Below are 18,985 nucleotides of genomic sequence, written 5' to 3'. Positions count from 1 at the left end.
TAAGCAAAAATGACACTTCACTCCTTTTTAGATGTCAGTTTCTTTAACAGAGAGGCTGCCAAACATCTTTTTCTGTACTTAACAATCTTTTTGTATGTCTTCACTAAAGAATTTGTTATCCATGGTCTTAGCCCATTTTTCCTATTGGTTTGTTTATCTTTTTCTTTCTTTTTCTTTTTTTTTTTTTTGCCTGCTAAAGTACATGTCAACATTTTCCCAGTGTTTTCCTTTTGTCCTATGATCTGATTACAACTGTGTCTGAATCCCCAGAAATAACTTTTCCTTTTTCATCCAAATACATCTCTGATTGTTTGAAAAAAGACAAAATATCACCTTACTATAAAGCCTGTCCTGGTGACTTCTACCTCAGCATCGCTCAAGACCTAGATTACACAAGGTCATATATTGTTTTCTAATTTATTTATGTGCATTTTTGTCCTTCAACCAAGTGATTAGCAATATGTTTCCAAATTCACCTGAATGGATCAAACAATGGAAGATCAAAAGAAATGGCTCTGAAAAACAAAAACAAAAACAAAAACAAAAACAAAAACAAAAAATGGCTTAAAACAAAAATGGCAAACAGCCCTGTGCTAGAGCAGTTCATTGTGACCATATCCTAGGTGCCATCAGCAGCCTAGTATGAAACAATACCCTGTGATTCTTAGAAGTGCACAACCACGAATCTATCATCTACCCTAATGGCTTTATGCTATGACGTGTCCCTCACACATTTCTCTCCTAAGGTTTCAAGACAGCACAGTCTATGGCATCTTAGGAAGGTTGGATCAACTGAGTCCTCAGCCTTGACTTCCTACCTTCTTTTCCCCAGTTCAAACTTCCCTCTAAACAGGACCTGGGGAAGAAACCAGACTCATCTGTGTAGTGATCATTTTGGTCTAAAGTTGAAAGATTGGGTCTGAGAAACAAAAGTTTAATTGCGGCTGCTCAGGAAAAGGAGGTCAGTGTCCTTAGGATGATCAAAGATCTGTGTGCCACCCGTCCAGGTTGTTCTGCCAGAGACAGAAGGAGACCTCAGAACTAGATGTAAAGCTGTGTTTCTGTGACTCATTGTCATCCTAAAAGAAGTCAAGCAAGCTCTCTGGGCAACATGGCATCGTTGTAGGTTGAAGAGGCTAAGCTGACATGGCAGGCATCTTCACATACTCAGTGAAGGAAATGGGATGGCAGTGACTTACTAAAATATTTTGATTATGAAATTAATCATCTTTATGAAACTTTTAATTAGACGGAGGGAGAACAATATGCCAAAGTATCAAATTGTTTGAATGTGTTCTATTCACTTACTCCTTTCAATCACAAACAATCCTTTACTCCTACTAACTTCTGAGTGGCTGATCCCAGGCAATTTTTAAGCAGACGTTACTTACTATGTCAAGACTGCACCTCAGCAGATCCTGGATGCTGCTGTCTCATGGTTTCTTTCTGCTATGGCTGGATACCTAACCTACCTTGTTTCAAACGTCGCTAGCCAGAGGCACCCCAAACATTATCGTACCTTCCTTTCTCTCTGCTTTGTTGTGGCACCCTAGTGTCTGGGTGCGCTACTTCTGGTTGTCTACTTAGACATCCATCAATTCAAAATATAAAATTTCACTGAACACCTTCTTATGAACAAGGCATTATGTAAGGGATTGAGGATACAGCATTGGGTTACGGAAGATTATTGCCTCCAGAGATTTTACCATCTCGTGAAGGAGACAGGCACAAAAATCTCTGGGAAGATCTATGATACAGTCAGGTAAAGAGCTCTCTAAGAGCACAAGAGATGGAGGTCGGTGGGATGAATAGAGGAGATGATGCTGCAGATGAGAACTCTAATGATATGTTTGGTACATGTGCTAAACCCTCATTTCTCATCCCCGTTACTTTAAGCGTTCCTTCTTACCTATTTATGAGCTCCTATTTTTCTGAAAAGTTGTCATTTGGGGGCTCCTTTTCTGGATATTACTTTACATGCCCTGGTTTTTGCAATCCTCCTGTCTTACTGTTCTCCATTACTGACCAGGAGATCATGTTTCATGACTGTTTTTCTTCTTTGTTCGCTAGTTTGCCAGTATATAGATCTAAACCACATTTAGCACAAACTTGACTTAATTTTAATTCCCTGGTGCTAAAAGGGCAGATATATTTAAATTTTCCATCTTAACAAAAAATGAGCTTGTTCTCTGCTACCTCTACCTCTCTGTTTCCAGCACAGCTGGCATTCTATTAATAAACGTAAAGCATTATTTTAGTTATTTTCCTGAGCGTAGATACTGACACATCTTGTATTCATATTTGGTGCTGAAGTATTCTGCATTCTCATAATGCTAAAATTTAGGAGAAAAAAAATGTCCAATTTCCCCCTTTATAACCTTGTTTTAATATATAACCACATTTTTAAACACTCAAAACCTGTTTGCTATTTTATCATAAAAATTTTAATGTTTCCATTAAATGTATCCATCAAGATATTGTCTGAATCTGGAATCATCATCCAAACCATATTAAATTGAAATTTTACCAGTGTCAACTAATATGTGTATTTTTTTTCAATATTTGCATCACTCTGTTATCTCTAATGACATTATATTATAAAACCTAAGCAACAAATTAATGGTGAGTTATACTTACATATTTCAGATTAAGGATGAGTAAAAATTCCTTCTTTGCAGGTGCTATATTTATTTATAAGGTGGTATCAATAAAGAATTTTAAACACACACACACATACACACACACACACACACTAGCCTCTGTGGTATATCTTTGTTCAGTTGCTCCAAACATGTAATTATAATCAAGAACTTGAATTATTATAAATCTGGCCTAATAGAGTTTTAGAGATAGGTAAACTTTTTGCCTAAGAAATTAATATACAAAATATTCTTTGATCATGAGAATATAGTAATTTGGACACCACCTATGGCCAAAATAATGCTGCCTCCCCTCAAAAAAGCACCCACACAACTTCAGTGGAATGCAACAAGACATTTATTTTTGCTCACCATCTGTAAGTTATCTGGGGCACTTTGGATAACATCTTGGCTCCTTCATGCAACTGCAAGTCGAAGAGGCAGTTCTGCTGAGCTAGGCTGGGCTCCCTTACCTGTCTGATGCTGGCTGGCTCTAGGCTGGTCTGTGATGAATTCAGAAGGAAATACTGTGGTTACTTGGTCTAGCATCTTCCAATCAGCCAAGCTTATTATTATGCTGGAGACAGGATTTTTAAGAGAAAGCAGTGGCAAGCCTGACGCCTAGTTTCAGAACAAGCCCATCATCATTTCTTCCACATTTTATTGGCCCTAGCAAGTCACAAGATAAGACAAGTTTCAATGAGTGAGGAAATCAAGCCTTACTTCTTGATGGGAGGAGCTTCAAAATCATATTTCAATGGGAGTTGGAGAATTTTCTAAAACCAATCTACCACCAACACTGACGTATGTTTCTGGTGAGAGTATATACTTATGTATGTATGTATGTATCTGTTTATTTATTCAAGTACAGTTGACCTACACTATTGTGTTAGTTTCAGTTATAAAGTGATTCAGTTATATATATATGTATATATATATTATTTTTTCAATTATTTTCCATTATAGCTTATTATAAGAAATTGAATATGATTCCCTGAGCTATACAGTAAAACCTTGTTGTTTACCTATTTTATATATGGTGCTGTGCATCTATTAATCTCATACTCCTGATTTATCCCTCCCCCATGGTAACCATAAGTTTGTTTTCTATGTCTGAGAGTCTATTTCTGCTTTGTAAACAAGTCCCTTTGTATTAATCTTTAGATTCCACATATAAAGGATATCATATGATATTTGTCTTTCTCTGTCTTACTTCACTTAGTATAACAATCGTTAGGTCCATCCATGTGGCTGCAAATGGCATTGTTTCATTCTTTATTATGGCTGAGCAATATTCCATTGTATGTATGTATATGTATCCCATCTTCTTTCTCCATTCGTCAGTTGATGGACACTTAGGTTACTTCCCTGTCTTGACTGTTGTAAATAACACCACTATGAACATTGGGGTGCATGCATCTTTTTGAATTAGAGGTTTTGTCTTTTCTAGATATATGCCCAGGAGTGGGATTGCTGGATCATACGGTAACTCTATTTTTAGTTTCTTAAGGAACCTCCTTACTGTTCTCCACAGTAGCTGCACCAATTTACATTGCCACGAGCAGTGTAGGAAAGTTTCCTTTTCTCTACACCTTTTCCAGCATTTATTATTTGTAGACTTTTTGATAATGGCCATTCTGACTGGTATGAAGTGACGCCTCATTATAGTTTTGATTTGCATTTCTCTGATAACTAATGATGTTGAGCATCTTTTCACGTGCTTGTTGGCCATCTGTATGTCTTCTTTGGATTGATGTCTATTTAGGTCTTCTGCCCATTTTTTGATTAAGTTTTTTTTTTTTTATTATTATTGAATTGCATGAGCTGCTTGTGTATTTTGGAAACCAATTTCCTATTGGTAGCATCATTTGCAAATATTTTCTCCCAGGTCTGAGAGCATATACTTTAAAAAATAATTGTGTAAGACTAATTTGACCAATTTACATTTTTAATTGTTTATAATCATTGAACAATTAATATATTTCCTGTGAACATAATTGAAGAAATGATGTAAAAAGAGATAAAAGATTTTATTTGAAAACCGTCATCTCACAATTGTTTGTTATTTAAAAACAGTCAAATGATCGAGTGATCAACAACACAAAACTGATTAATCTAATTTATGATATCTACACTATGAAGTCATGAAGTTTATGAAACATAGAAAAGTAAAGTAGCATTCACAATCAGTTAAATACGGAGTATTGTACAATAATGCAGAACAACGTATAATATCTCCCTATTACAATTATTATTTAAGTTAGCTTGACAGGATTTTTTTAATGATAATTACATCAACCTCTTTCGAATATCTTTCAAAAACTCTCAGTCAGTTGGTATCATATTTTTTTCCTTAAGCATTCAAATTTATTTTTTATATTGAAAAATGATAGAATGGGAAATTTCTTATGACTTAATAATGAGAAAAATAGCAGAATATACAATTTTATGAGTATAATTATTAAAAAAAAAATACCTCACCAAAACCTATGCATAGAGAAACGGATAAATAATGTTGTCAGGGTATGTATAATTATTTGTGCAAAATTTTTAATTTTTATGTATTCAAATGATCTATTCTGAATTTTTCTATAAATATGCACAGTTATTGTTCCCCAATCACATGCTGCCTTTACATAAAATTCCAGCATATGCATATCTCGATGATACCCACATGAGGAAAAGAATTTAAGGGCACAAACTTGGAAACCATATTGTGCTGTGAAAATGTTTTGAAATTAGGAAAGTTGACATAAGGACAGGATCCAAGAAAAGCTACTGGCATTTGATCACTGTAAATTATGGGAAAGAGGAAGTAATGATGAAATAGTTCTGACAGTGGTGCCAAAGAAAGGAATGCTAGAACACCAGATATAATAATCTCCAAATGTTTGGATCAGAGTGATTTACCAGACTACTATAACTTTTTAAGATTATCTAATTCTTCCACCTGATTCACATTCAGCCAATCACATTGGTGAGTTGAAATTAATTTACCAAAAAAAAAAAGGTATCATTTCATATAGCCTTAAGTGTACTAATCAATTAAATGGTTGATGTTTGTTGATATGCTTCTGGTATGGTAATCCTTTAAATGATGACACTGACTTTCAGTTATAAAGCTTTCTGTAGTGAGTTTTGACATGTGAAGATATTATGATCACGTATAGTAAATTTACAAAACTTCATATTTTCCTTTTGCCTCAACATCACCACAAACAGGCTGTGAGCACCCAGCTCAGGTAACCAGGTGCACGAGGACGATAAGGCCGGTCCCTGTGACAAGTTCCCTTTCTTGACCTCCCCTCAGTGTGACCTAGTGACATTCAAATGCACCAATGAGGTCTCTTCAGGCCTTTGGCTTATGTACTCTACCCTGACTCCCAGCAAAGGCACTTCCCACACCTAACTCTTAAAAAGTCACTTTGTTTTTCTATTAACATAATCAGTGAATGGTAGGAAACAGTGGGGGCAAAGCCAGTCCCTTGACTAAATTCCCAAAGAAAAATAAAAAGTAATAAGGTGATTTGTAAAATGTCTCACTGGGAAGTAAATACCAAGCTGCATTGATTTCATCATCAAACGGTACGTTTCATGACACATGTTGTTTGACTGTATCTCATTAACACCAAAAAGAAAAGCAGTAATGCAGATGGGGAACAGTTTGAGAAGGAGATGGGAAAGATATGGTAAAAATAAAGGAACAACCCTAATGACAAAATTCTGCCGCACGTCATAAAATAAAGTAAGAGTTCTAATGCATGTCAGCCTAGAGTCATATAATCTCTGCTCAAAAAGGTTAACCCAATTTGTATCTATTAACCCAAGCAAATCCAGTTTTTGTATGCTTAATAGAAGCATACATAAAATAACATAACACACGGTAATTAGAGGAGCTTCACTGTAATTTTATCTTATTGATTAAGCATTACAACAGCAATAAAACATAACCTACTTAGTTGTTGAGTGTATTCAAAATGCCATTTTATACAGGTGCAGAGTCCAAGGTCAGTGCCCGTGATCTTGACTTTACCTGCATGATATTCTATGAGAAGCTTGATATTAAGTGGAAAGTCCTGACTTGGTTGGAGAGTTAGGATTTTTAATTTTAAAAATCTGTCAGTTATTACCTTTGTGACCTTGGGCAATTCATTTAAACTTCCTTAGGTTCTGTTCTTTTTTTTTTTTTTTTTTAATAAAAAAGCAGCAATGAATATTCCCCCACAAACTTCCTAGCGTTGTGTTGAGTAAATATCACCCCAAGGTCGGACAAAAGAGCTGATATAAATGATCACTGACATACGATACTGATCAAGCATTTATGGTCTTAAAATAACTGCTTGCTCATGAAGATATTATACACTTTACTCAGCACTTGACGACTCTAAAGACTTAGCCATGGAGGTCCAACTCTGAAGTCAAGGTAGTCAAGAAAGAGCTAAAGTCACAGGAGCTTTTATTTCCTATGCCACCCCCCCCCACCTTACTGACGTGTGATTGACAAATAAAGATCATGTACATTTAAAGTGTACAACGTGATGTTCTGATACACATCTACATTGTGAAATGGTCACTACTATCAAGCTAGTTAATATATCCATCACCTCACATATTTAATGTTTTGTCTTTAGAGAGACCCCTTATTATCTATTCTCTTAGCAAATTTCAAGTATACAATAGAATGTTATTAACTATAGTTAGTTGTGCTGGATATTAATTGCCCAGAATTTTTTCATCCTGCATATCTGAATCTTTGTACCTTTTGACCAACATCTTCCCACTTCCTCTATTCCTCCAGTCCGTGGCAACCACAATTCTACTCTCTGTGTCTTATGAAAATATATGTATATATAAATATACACATACCAATACATGTAAATATCTATATATTGGCTATATATTATATCAAAGATCAGTTGACTATAAATGTGTAGGCTTATGTGTGGGCTGTCCTGTTTCATTGGTCTATATGTCTATTTTTATGCCAGTACCACACTGTAATTGCGGTATATTTTGAAATCTGGCAATGTGATGTCTACAGCACTGTTCTTGCTCAAGATTGCTGCAACTGTTTGGGATCTTTTGAGGTTCCTTATGAATTTTAAAATTGTTTTTTTTCTATTTCTATAAAAAATGCCACTGGAATTTTGATAGGGATTGTTTTGAATCTGCTTATCACTTTGAGTAGTATGAGCTTTTAAAAATATTAATTTTTTGATCCATGGACACAGGATACCTTTCCATTTATTTCATTCTCAATTTTCTTCAGTAGTATTTTATAGATTTCAGTGTACAGATCTTTCACATCCTTGGATATATTTATTTCTATGTATTTTATTATTTTTGATGCTATTGTAAGATTTCCTTAATTTATATTTGATAGTTCTTCATTAATCTATAGCAATAAAACTAATTTTTAATGTTGATTTTGTATCCTGCAACTTTACTGAATTTGTTTTCATTAGGTTTAACAGATTTTTGGTGGAGACTTTAGGGTTTTCTGTATATAAGATTATGTCATCTGCAGACGGAGACAATTTCACCTCTTCCTTTCTGGTTTGGATGCATTTTATTTCTTTCTCTTGCCTAAGTGCTCTGGCTAAGGGCTTCTAGTACTATGTTGAATGGAAGTGGCAAGAGTGGGTATCCTTGTCGTGTTCCTGATTTTAGAGTTTTTAGCTTATTACTGTTGAGTATGATGTTAGCTGTGGGCTTGTCATCTATGACATTTATTACATTGGGATGCGTGCCTTTTATTCCTAATCTGTTGAGTTTTTATCATGAAAGGATGTTTTGTTTAATGCTTTTTCTGCATCTCCTGAGAAGATCATATGTGTTTCATCTTTTTATTCTGTTAATATATCACATTTACCAATTTGCATATGTCAACCATCCTTGCAACCCAAAGATAAATCCCACTTGAACATGGAGTGTGATTCATTTAATGTGCTGTTGAATTCAGTTTGCTAGTATTTTGCTGAGGACTTTTATACCTACGCGCATCAGGAATATTCTCCTGCAGTTTCCCTTTCATATAGTGTCTACATCTGGCGTTGTTATCAGAGGAATGCTGGCCTTGTGATATGAGTTTGGAAATATTTCCTCCCCTTCAATATTTTGGAAGTGTTTGAAAAGGACTGGTGTTAATTATTCTTCTTTTAAATGCTCGTTAGAAATTTTCAGTGAAGCCATCTGGCCCAATGACTTTATTTGTTTGGGGAGGTTTTTAATTGTTGATTCAATCGTCTTACCTGTTACTGGTCTGCTCAGATATTCTATTTCTTCATGATTCAGTTTTAGTAGGTTGTATAATTCTAGGAATGAGTCCATTTCTGCTAGGGTATTCAATACGTGGGTGTATAGTTCTTCATAACAGTCTCTTAAGATCATTTTTATTTCTGTGCTATCAATTTTAATAGTTCCTCTTTCATTTATAATTTTATTAATTTGAGTCTTCTTTTTTTTCCTTAGTATAGCTAAAGGTTTGTCAATTTGTTTATCTTTTTAAAAATTCAGTTTTGTTGATCTTTTCTATTGTTTCTCTAGCCTCTATTTCATGTATTTTTGCTTTAAATTTTATTTCCTTCCCTCTGCTAATTTTGAGCTTAGTTTGTTCTCTTTTTCTAGTTCCTTGAAATGTAAAGTTAGTTTATTTGAGAAAATACTTTTTTTCCCCTAATTTTAGGCACTTACCACTTATAGTGTTCATGTATCACTTTTCTCTTAGAGCTGCTTTTTCTGCATCTTCTAAATTTTGTTATGTTGTGTCTCCATTATTACTTGTCTCAAGATACTTTTTGATTTCCTTTTGATTCTTCTATGACCCATTGAGTGTTTACAGTCACATTAATTTTCACGTATTTGTGAATTTTCAAATTTTCTTCCTGTTATTAATTTCTACTTTCATACAACTGTGGTCAGAAAATATACTGAGTATGATATCAATCTTAATTTGTTAAGACTTGTTTTGTGGCCCAATAATATGATCTATGCTGGAGAATGTCCCATGCATGCTTGAGAAGAATATGTATTTTGCTGCTGTTGGATGAAATGTTCTGTATATGGCTGTAAAGTCTGTTTGGTTTACACTTTCATTCAAGTCTACTGTTCCCTGATTGAGTATCTGTCTGGAAGTTCTATCCATTGTTGAAAGTGTAATTTTAAAGTCCCTACTCTTACTGTATAGCTATCTATTTCTCCTTTCTGGTATGTTAACATTTGCTTTATATATTTAGGTGCTCTGATGTTGGGTGCATATATATTTGCAGTTGTTAAATACTTCTGATGACAACTCCTTTTTCATTACATAATGACCTTCTTTGTTTCTTTATAAAAATTTTGATTTAAATTCTATTCTGTCTGATAGAAGTGTTTTTTTTTAACCTATGTGTGTCCTTAAAGCTATTGTGATCTTTTTCAGTCAGCATATTGTTGGATCTCATTTTTCATCTACTTAACTATTCTGTCTTTTGATTGGAAGTTTTAATCCTTTTATATTTAAATTAATTATTAATAGATAAGGGCTGACTGCTGACATTTTGTTAAATGTTTTCTGACTGTTTTGTAGCTTCTTTGCTTTTTCTTCCTTTATTACTGCATTCCTTTGTGATTTGATACTGTTTTTATGATTCCTTTGTGATTTCATCTCTTTCTCTTTCTCTTTTCTACGTCTACTGAATTTTTTTTTCTTTATGGTTACCATGCTTACATAAAACATTTTATAGCTACAACAGTCTGTTTTAAACTGGTAACTACTTAACTTCAGTCACATACAAAAACTCTAAACCCCTCCATTGGCATCTTTTTATATTGTGTATCTATTAATAAATTATTTTCGTTATAGTTTTTTTTAACACTTTGGCCATATTTACCCTTTATACTAGGGTTAAAAATGATGTATAAATCCCCATTGCAGTATTAGAATATTCAGAATTTAACTATATATTTACCTTCACAGTGAGTTTTATACTTTCATGCTTTCATATTACTAATTAGTGTCCTTTTCTCTCAACTTGAAGAACCTCGTTTAGCACTTTTTGTGTCAGGCCTGGTGATGATGAACTTCCTCTGCATGTGTCTGCCTGGGGAAGTCTTTCTCTCTTTTTCATTTTTGAAGGATAGATTTGTCAGGTATAATTTTCTCGTTTGGAAGATTTTTTTTTTTCCCTCTCAGCACTTTGAATATGTCATCCCACTCTCTCCTGGCCTGCAAAGTTTCTATGGAGAAATCCTGATAGTCCTATAGGGGTTTCCTTGAACATGACAAATGCTCCTCTTTTACAGCAGCTTTCATTTCATCATGAAGCTTTTGGCAGAGGATGAATTTCTCTCTTTCCTTTTTAATCAACTTGTTCCTTCATCTTCAAAAGAAGGAGACTCTTCCTTCGGTTTTACTGGGTGTTAGCATCTCTCCCCTCCCCCCCCAATATTATCTATTTACATTGCTGTAGATTTCTGATGAGATCAAAAGCATTTTGTGAACGTGTCTTCCTGGAATGTCAGGGCTTCCCCTGTTTCCCAGCACATTCCGGTTTATGGCCCAGCACATTCCGAAGTCACATTCCTTTAGTTGTATACTGAACTCACCACCATACTCCTCCACCAACATTGTTTATACTCTGTTTCTCTGGGCTTTTCAAGATCAGACACTGTGGCTACTTTACTCACTACTGACACACATAGTACCATGCCTGGCACACAAAGCTAGTCTGCTAAAAAAACAAAAATGTTACGTGTGATATTTAATTGTTCTGTTCTATGTTTGTAGGGTTCTATGTGATATTTAATGATTCTATTCAGTTCTGCTCAGAATGTGGCCCTCAGACCAACAGCACTGAATTTCTGGGATTTGTTTTAAAACTTAAATCCATGGGCCCTACATAGACATATAAAATCAGAATACCTCAGGGTTGGGACCAGGCATTTGTGTTTTAAAAGATCTCCAGGTAATTTGTACACTGACTACAGTGAGAAGTCCTGGTTCAGATAAAGTCTTACTTATTCAGAAATGTTATTTTCAAACACTAAAAGCATAATGCTTTTTAAAAGGTGCATAATTATAATTAAATACATGAAAAGATACAAGTGGATAGTCAGCACGTGTCCCATAAACTCTTCTGTATTCATAGTCTACGTCTCTTATTTTCATATTTCACAAAGATTAAGTGACCACTTATCCATGGTAATAGTAATAATGAGTTTCAACTGAGTATGTGACAATAAATTAGAAACAGCATATACCTGAGAGAGATAAAATGCTTGCCTCCTAATATGTTAGTCATGACAAATAATGAGTGTGCCATAAAAATAAAATTAAAATTACTGCCTTGAGCAGGACAACACTGAGTAGACAGGGAATATGTTGACAGCTTAGGATTGTTGCTAATACTGAGAACGCCTTTCAGAAGATAGTGTGCCCTGAATTTTTCTTCAGTAGAGTAATAATAATTTATTATAAAGAAAAAGAAGCAGTCACTGAATATAACCCACAACTTAGTAAAAGTTTAAAAAAAAAAAAGAAGGAAAAAAACACATTTGGGAAGCCATAAGGCAGAAACATTGACCAGAAGGGAAAGTGTAGATTGAAGCATGGCAAAAAGTGAGAAGAGAAAAAAATAAAATAGAATAAAATAAGCTAGAGATATGAAGTGGATGGACAAACTCAGAAGTAGAAAAAAAGAGCAAAAAAATCATTAATGAAGCTGTGAGAATGTTAGCTGAGCATATGTGAGATGAGATCCTATATGAGGGTTTCAGAATTGCTTAAACATGCAAATGAGCTGTATGTGAACACATTCATGTGTGTGTGTGTGTTTTTTTCCCCTTGTTTTGTAGCTAAAGACAAAACTAGGAGGTTGAGGTTTGAGTTTGGAACTCTCTTCTAATGGTATTTTTATCTTGGTGTGTAGGAAGTGTTGGAAACAATAAGGTTATTCTTAAGATATCATTCCATGCTTTCTATGGAAGGAGCTTCACAGCCAGTGTAAGATAATAACCTCCACTCAGGAGAATTCAAAATCCTACCCAGAAGGAACACAGTATTGGAATCGTCATAAAGTACCATGTTATTAGAAGAACTCTCTCTCTTCTTCAAAACTCAGAAATAATAGCGCATTTTGAGATTTTTATTACTTTTAAAAGCATCACTGCAATAGCAGGTCATTGTTTTGCTTTCTTAATTTAAAAAAAAAGTGTTACTTCTCTTTTCAAACAGTATCAAATCAAGCTGAAGTTAATAAGGACAGAGAAAACTGGCCCGTTTCCATCTGTTGTAACTACACTCTGTTGACATCTTTACACGGACACGTTTCTGTGCATGTGACTTTTAGAGAAAAGCTCACAGGCTGCGCCAATTTTTAGTGCCAATTCGCCAAGCAGCTACAATCACTGCTATTTTAATAACTGTATTCATTTCAAAGAAACTCAAGTAATTCAGCTTCCTGCAAAAGACTTGAAACTGACTAAGCCCTCGGGGTATCAGCATTTTTAAAGGAAAGAGGTTCACAGTTTACCATGCTATTTATAAGCATATTGAAAGAGAAAGATTAAAAACAGCATTGTACGTGTCTCCCTGAATTTTATGCCTGCCAACTCTACTCACATTGTAAAAAAGGAAAAAAAAAAAAAGAGAGAGAGAGAGCGAAGAGTATAAATGAAGAGCATGTGATTTACTCATACCTTGATTAAACTAAGGAAGGAACCTCCCTAAAGTTTCTCTGTCATTCTGGAGAAACGCCTTTGGAAGTTATCTGATGAAACCAGTCGTTCTGTAAAAACCCTCACATCGGTGGAGGCTCGGTCATATATTCTTTGAGCTGACCATTTCTAGGAAGCTTTCAGAGAGCAATCCAATTTTACACTGATCACTTCCCTGCTCCTAACACGAGATTAGACTCTCAAGTAGCATGTAGAAATCTTGATGTGGGTTGATGCTCCCCAACTAGGTCACACAGTCTTGAAGAAGCTTTCTTTACAGCCCATCTAGGGCAGAAAACAGTATTTTTGCATATTTAGTAGATGCTAAATATTTCAGCTCAAGCCTGAGTCATCATGCTTAATGTATTTACCAGGGATTCCATATTTGTCACACAAGGACATTTGAGTCAGCCGGTATTGTACCCACATATAATTTGTTTAGGAGCTGAGTATTTGTATAATGGTTGTTGAGTATAACAGATCAAAGCAGAATTCAAACCCTCTAATTTGTGTTTATTACAAACTTCTCTAAAGTGAGAAGAAGTCCAAGTTTTTTATACTCAACGTTACCAGAAAGGATCTTTGAGGAAAAATTCTTTCAGGTTTGGGAACAAATGAGGAAAAAGAGACCACATTTGTAAAACTGACATCCTTTATTTAACTGTTCAAAGGTGGTGGGTTTACTTTGGGTTTAAAAGGGTTATGGGTGCATTGGCTTTGATTGACAAGTCCAAAAATCCAGAAGTGGTCTGTTTAAGCAATATTTGTAAGTAGGACTATTGGAAAATGCGGAATAAGTAGCCAAAGACATGAGACTTTTTATGTCTCACTCATCTGGGCTTAGGAAAGGTGACTGTATAGTTTCTAAGATTTCAACCTGAACAAAGAGAGTTTAGGGGAAAAAAAAACAATTTTCACTCTTCTGAAAAAGACCTCTACCTTCACCTTCAAGCTGTCATCTAACAGAATAATTACTGGGAACATAACTTAACCAGTTGTGTAGAAGATTCCAATATCTATATTTATCCACTTTTTCTTGGAAAATATTAGAACTCCAATCCACTATTGCTAGCCTGAAGCAGCCTGTGGCTCCTACAGGGCGTGAAGCAGCCCTGGTTGTGGTCGTTTCTGAACACAATGCCTCGTCCTGCATGCAGACGTCAAATGGAACGTCCTTCAGTGTGTAATGGCTTGAACACGTTCCCTCCAAAACGTCTAGAATGTTTCTCAGAAGGATAATTTTATCTCTCCAACATTCCCAAGTAAATGCCTTTGCATAAATCCAAGATAATTACACTTTTCAGGCAGCAGGGCAAAGACTGGAAGTGATTGGAAAACGACTAAGACTGAGTACAAATCCCCTCGGTTTCTAACCTCACCTATGAAACAGTCTTGGAGATACATCTCTACCTCTCTGGCATTGAGCTAAATATTTTATACAGTCTTGTCCAGCTTTATCCATTCTAATATTATGTAACATGAGGAGACTGGAAATATCTCTATTCTTTCTTGATCATTACCATGATAACAATATATTGTCAATAAATGTGTGTAGCATTCTCCTTTTCTTTTCATCTACACAAATTGTTATGTTTATCCACCCAGGTATATAACCTAGACATTGACAGATCCTGTATTAATTAGGGTTCTTCTGTTTGGAAGTAATAAAATATGATTTAAACTCATGCAAGAACAAGGAAGAATTTTTAATAAGTATGGCCTGAATAAAGTTTGGAATATCATGTAGACCCATCCTGGCACATTCAAAGCAATGTGGTCTAGCAATCTACTTTGATCTATGATTATTGATTAAAAAAAAACAAAACTCAAATCTCTACTGAAGTCTCTTAAATGAATTCAAAGAGATGTGATTTATCATTCACAGAAGTATTTCATAAAATCTTCCACTTTCAATCCTCTGTCAAACTGAGGCCAGCTGGTAGCCCCTCCTTCAACACCTTCAGAGCTCACTCCCAATCAGATCTTCCCCATTTCTCCCCTCCTCCCTTTTTCCAAATTCTCATAGTCCTGTCTGTTTTTAATCCCCTTTCCAGTGTGAAGTCTCTTCTTTCTAATATTTCAAGTCTATCTACCAATCACTCAGAATCAATAATACAAAGCCAAGAAACTTTACTGAAAAATTTGTAACCAACTTAGAAAGTGAAGAAAAAGAGGAAAAGGAAGGGAGATGATCTCAATGGTTATGTTAAACAGGGGAAGGTTTGCAAATGTATATAACTATACATATTTTCTTTTATTTTCTACATTTTAACATACCAGGGAAGGACAGTTTTGACACTCTATATGAAGACTGTAGCTGGGTCCCTGGAATAAACTAGGAACAGTAAGATGAATATTTTCAGGGTTATCCTTTTTTTCTTTCAACTTCTGCTTTTTCTATCTCAGCATGTTCAATTTTAAAAATCTCTTCAACTCTAGAGACTGTTCCCTACTGTTTTTTTATCTCTAGATGGTAGAAAACATGTCCCCAGTGAGCTTTCCATTTAATATGCTGTATATCCAGCTACCAAGAGAGTGAATCTGATTTAGTTTATATCCAATGCCCACTCAACATCTGATAAATGGCCAAGTTGACTATTTCGTATTTTACCAAATACATGTTGATGTGGGTACAAGGATTTCTTAAAACACAGTGGGAGTGTGGTCTGAGAAGGCAACACGTTGGTATCAACTACAGGGCCAAATATAAATTCTAATTCTGCATGTAAGTGTGCAATTCCTGATTATTGAGATAGGCTTGGGGTATCCTCTGACCCTTCTTTGTTGTTATTTCAGTTGTATGTCACACCATGTTTCAATAAGGTATCTTAATTGTTGGGTGACATACTTTAAAAATATATTTCTAGAGAGAAGACGTTTTGTTCATTGTTCATTGTATGTCTTTCCACAATATTGTCACATGATTTAGTTTTCCTAATGTAACCTATCAAATTTTTATTTTTACCTAAAATCTTGCTTTCAGATTAGTAAGATATTAAAAAAATTTCAGTATTATCATTGTATAGATCATGTGACTGTGAGAATTGCCCAAGGCCATGTGGCCAGTAACAGAAAAATAACAATTTTATTTCCTCTTTACTTTCACTTAGTTTCACACTTGGCCAGTTCAGTGTCAGTAAACCTGTTCTATACATTAGAGGAAGAACAAACCTAGGGTTCACTAGGCTAGCATATATAACTTTCAAAAGAACACTAAAGTTAGAACCAGCAGCTTTGCAATTTTACACAACTTAATGTACTAGTTAAATACATTGTTAAGCAAGGTCCAAAGTCATATGATCCAGGAAATTCATAAAATGGTGGATTTTCTTTGTATCTTAGTACCTAGCATAATCGTGAAAACTTCGATGGCTTTAATGGCACATAAGTGGTTTTAAGATGACCGTCAATCAAATGCCTACACTCCAGGTGTTCAGGAAGAATTCACTGAGAGTGTAAAACTGGATTTGAACTTTCCTTTAGTCAAACATAGTCACCTAGATTTTGCATGTCTACAATTTGCATTTTTGCATCAATAAAGAAAGGAGGAAAGAAGGAAATTTTCTCCATGCTCAGGCTATATAGAGCCTGGACTTAAGGGCAGCAACAAGATAGTTGGGATACTGAAAGATCTAGACTGAGTAAGTCTCCAGTCAAAGCCAAATTCACACAGATGTGTGCACATGAGAGCAGGTGGGTAGGTAGGATGGGGTTCAGAGTTCGGCACTAGTGGCTGAAGAACGAGGAACTGAGAGGCCAAAGTCAGAAGCATCCAGAGATTAGTTGGCCAAGGCTAACCAAAGTTGGGAAATTTGTCTTTGTGATGGTTAATTTTATCTGTTAGCTTGATGGGGTTGAGGGATGCCCAGACAGCTAGTAAATTTTATTTCTGGGTGTGTCAAGGTGCTTTTAGAAGAGAGTAACATTTGAATCAGTAAGTAAAGAAGTGCGTGGGCACCAATGTGGGTGGGCACCTTCATCCACTCTACCGAGGGGCCCAGAGAGAACAGAAAGGTTTTGGAAGGACACCTTCCCGCTCTCTCTTCTTGAGCTGGGCTGTCCAGGATTTTCCTTCCCCTAGACATTAGAGCTCCTGCTTCTCCTGGTTTGACCTCAGACTGAATTATACCACCAGCTTTCCTAATTCGCCAGCTTGTAAATGGCATATTGTGGCATATCTCAGCCTCTACAACTTCACAAGCCAATTCTCATAATAAATCTTTTATATCTACATGCATCCTACGGGTTCTGTTTCCCTGGAGAACTCTAACTAATACGGTCCTAGAGTAGAGAAGTCCTGAAGGTACTTTGGCTGGGCAAGTGTCTTCTGAGTTAGTGGAGTGAACTCTTGGTTTCAGTCATTTAAATTACTAGCTACCCTAGGTTGCTCCTTAACAAAAGTTATGGGCTGACTGACCAACCCCTGGAGATCTGAGACTAGCCAGGAAGAGCGGTTAGTTTTGAGTAAGTTTGATATGTTAACACCACAGTGATTTATGATGCACCATTTAAATAACTAGAGTTTTCACTTGTTGACTCAGAAAGATAGGTTTTTCTCAGATATATATTTTAAAAATTTATGACCATTTTTTCAAAGATATACAGTCTTTGGAAGTGAAACCTTAAGAACAAAATGCTGCTTTTCTTTTACTGAGCCCATCAAGTTTCAGATCAGCCTGAAAAGGCCCTTTCTTGTTCTTTTCCTTCTAAATGCCTCTTTAGAATTTGACTTTCTCTTGAAAATAGAAATGGTAAGAATACTCTAAAACAGACTTGCTGTGGCACATCCAGCACACAAACCCTCTGTGATTTTCTCAATCTGAGTTCGGAAAGATTCCTGGTTCCCTTCACATTTCCAACTCACACTGAATCAGCCTCACTTATTCATGTGCAGCCTGGATATTAGCAAGAAACTCACACTGACGTAAGGATTCCTGATGAGCTGTAAACACAAAATTAAGTTTCTTAAAATTTCAAGATTTGTATCAATGAAAAGAAGAACCAAAAAAGAAAAAAATTAGGAGGGGTGGATATAGCTCAGTGGTAGAGTGCATGCTTAGCAAGCACAGGGTCCTGGGTTCAATCCCCAGTACCTCCATTAATAAATAAATAAACAAACAAACAAACAAACAAACAAAAAACAAACAAACAAATTACACCCCCCCCTCCAAAAAGAAAATATTTAAAGTCCCTAGGTGAGCCTAGTTCTTCCTTTGGATCCTTTTAAAATGTTATATATACATCTTCTAAAATATCATAGATATAAAAGATTTATAGTTTCTAATCTACTTGAATAAGCAAGCAACATTTCTAATTTTCTTATCTGTAAAATGGGGATATTAACACACTTCAAGGGTGATTGTGAACGGGAAAAAAAAGAAGTACTGTCTAAAATGCAATGCACACCATTATTATCATTACTGGCGCAGAGCTCTATCTGGCTTGGTAGTCAAAGTAAGAGGCTACCAAATGCCAGATGGATGGCATCGCGCTATCACAGTAACTACTCAAATTTTGAAGTTGAAAAAAAACGTAATTCATAGAGCCTAATCCAGACCTACTGAATCAGAACTTCTGGAGATGAAACTTTAAATTCAAGTTCCTCTGGTAATTCTGATAGCTGGCCAAATTTGGATTTTAGTGAATAAACA

This window comes from Camelus dromedarius, chromosome 12 (assembly GCF_036321535.1).
Source record: "Camelus dromedarius isolate mCamDro1 chromosome 12, mCamDro1.pat, whole genome shotgun sequence".
Taxonomy (NCBI): domain Eukaryota; kingdom Metazoa; phylum Chordata; class Mammalia; order Artiodactyla; family Camelidae; genus Camelus; species Camelus dromedarius.
This window is presented reverse-complemented; position numbering follows the sequence as displayed.